Genomic DNA, 2,532 nt, shown 5'->3' with positions numbered 1-2,532 from the left:
CAATTTACCATCACCCACATCGATTGCAGCCCTAGCAGTGGCTAAAAATGGGTGCCCTAAAATTAAAGGTACTTCCACATCTTCATCCATGTTAAGCACAACAAAATCAACAGGAAATATGAATTTATCTACTTTCACAAGTACGTCTTCTATAATACCCCCAGGGTATTTAAGAGATCTATCAGCTAATTGAATACTCATCCTAGTAGGTTTAGGTTCCCCAAGACCAAGTTGTTTGAACATTTTATATGGAATCAAATTAATGCTAGCGCCTAAATCACCTAGTGCTTTCTCAAGATTCAGACTACCAATTAAGCAAGGGATAGTAAAACTTCCTGGATCTTTCAGTTTGGTTGGCAGCTTGTTTTGGAGTATGGCTGAGTATTCCTCGTTGAGTTCTACTGTAGATAAGTCCTCGAACTTCCTTTTATTTGTTAGAAGCTCCTTCAAAAATTTTGCGTATGTAGGCATCTGCGAGATGGCTTCAACAAAAAGGTAAGTTGATATGTAATTGCTTAAAAAGTTCAAGAAACTTACCGACTTGTGCATCAATGCGATCTTTTTTCAATTTTTTTGTGTATGGAACTGGTGGTTTATATTCCTTCGGCACTGGTTTGTCACTATTTTCGTGTTTTTCTTCCCCCATTTTTCTTACCACGACTTCTTGTGCTAGCTTCTTTTCAGATTCCACTAACACTTTCCCACTCCTTAGTGTAACTGCTTTTACATGCTCTTTTGATTTGGTGTTAATAAGTAAACTTTCCAATGGTCTTTCCGAAATCAGTTTGGACAGCTGGCCTATCTGAGTTTCGAGCCCTTGGATTGGTGCTTGTTGATTCTTAAGTGTTGTCTCAATGTTCTAAAAATGGGTTTTTGATACCAAGATAAACTTTGTGAGCATCTCTTCAAGGTTTGATTTCATTTTCTGTTGATAGGGTGGCTGTTGGTAGCCCGGAGGTGGTCGCTGATTTCCTTGGCCTCCCCATGAGAAATTTGGGTGGTTCCTCCAACCTACATTATAAGTGTTACTATATGGATTGTTTTGAGGTCGAGGATTATTACCCATGTAATTTAATTTCTTGTTCTCCATATTGTGGCCATAAGGTTCGTATTCCGAATGGTTTGTTCCACCTCCACTTGCTTTGCACTGCATTACTGGGTGAACCTGTGAAGAACTAAGAAACCCATCAATTTTCTTATTCAAGAGTTCTACCTGATTAGAGAGCATGGTGACCGAATCGACATTATAAACCCCTGCTGTTTTAGTTGGTTTTGTTCTCATGACTTGCCACTGATAGTTACTCAGTGACATCTCCTCTATAAACTCATAAGCATCTTTAGGTGTTTTGTTGTTGATGGTTCCACTAGTAGCTGCGTCAACCATTTGTCGAGTCGAAGGATTCAGGCCATTATGGAATGTTTGAACCTGAAGCCAAAGCGGTAACCCATGGTGAGGGCACCTTCTCAAAAGGTCCTTGTATCTCTCCAATGCATCGTAGAGTGTTTCTAAATCCATCTGCACAAAAGAAGAGATATCATTACGTAATTTAGCCGTTTTAACCGGTGGGAAATATTTTAGTAAAAATTTTTCGGTCATTTGTTCCCAAGTAGTAATTGACCCTCGTGGTAACGAGTTCAACCACTGTTTACCTTTGTTCCTTAATGAGAAAGGGAATAACCGAAGACGACTGGCATCATCAGAAACGCCATTAATTTTAAATGTATCGCATAGTTCCAAAAAGTTTGCTAAGTGAGCGTTGGGACCTTCATCCTGCAAACCATCAAACTGAACAAACTGTTGTATCATTTGAATTGTGTTAGGTTTTAGTTCAAAAGTACTTGCAGCTATAGCAGGTCTAACTATGATTGATTCAGTTCCTGTTAAAGAAGGTTTAGCATAATCATACATAGTGCGTGGAGCAGGATTTTGATTCGCCGCAATTGCAGGAGGTAGCTGATTGTCTTGGTTTTCAGCCATCTCTTCGGTTGGCGGTTGAGTATCATCTTCTTTCTCGTTCTCTGTGTATCTTAGGCTTCGTCTTATTTCTCTTTGGTTTCTACAAACTTTGCGATCGATTTCTTCGTAGAAAAGTAGTGGTCCTGATGGTGTTTCTTCTAGTCATAAACTAAAAAACACCTTCCAGAGTAAAGAAAAAGAAAATTAGTAAATTAGAATAAAATTAAAAATAAAATTAGATTGCAAGAAAATAAATGGCTAAAGTAATAAAAATTGAGTGTTCCTAATATTTTAGTTCCCCAGCAACGGCGCTAAAAACTTGATCACGTGATTTCGTGATAGGTTTTAAATATTTATAATAATCATTCTTGAAACTAACTATTATCGTAATGTAGGCAAGTTTACCTATCGAACAGTAGTATAGTTTTAGCAAGACCAGATTTTCGAACCCAAAAGAACTAAAAGTACTAGTAATGACTGTCTTTTTATTATCTAGCCTAGGAATAAAGAGGTTTTGTTTTTAACTAACTAATTATCTAAACTAAGAACTCACAGAGAATAGAATGGGGGAATTG

General features: G+C 37.6%; 1 non-coding gene across 1 annotated transcript; it reads left to right on the top strand.

Annotated features, from left to right (window-relative positions):
- Positions 1–1,442: 1,442 nt before the first annotated feature.
- Positions 1,443–1,549, top strand: LOC121228567 (small nucleolar RNA R71). Its single transcript, XR_005926143.1, has one exon. It is a non-coding gene; the product is annotated as a small nucleolar RNA R71 (small nucleolar RNA).
- The last annotated feature ends 983 nt before the right edge of the window (positions 1,550–2,532 follow it).

This window comes from Gossypium hirsutum, chromosome A04 (genome assembly GCF_007990345.1).
Source record: "Gossypium hirsutum isolate 1008001.06 chromosome A04, Gossypium_hirsutum_v2.1, whole genome shotgun sequence".
Lineage (NCBI taxonomy): Eukaryota > Viridiplantae > Streptophyta > Magnoliopsida > Malvales > Malvaceae > Gossypium > Gossypium hirsutum.
This window is presented reverse-complemented; position numbering and strand designations above follow the sequence as displayed.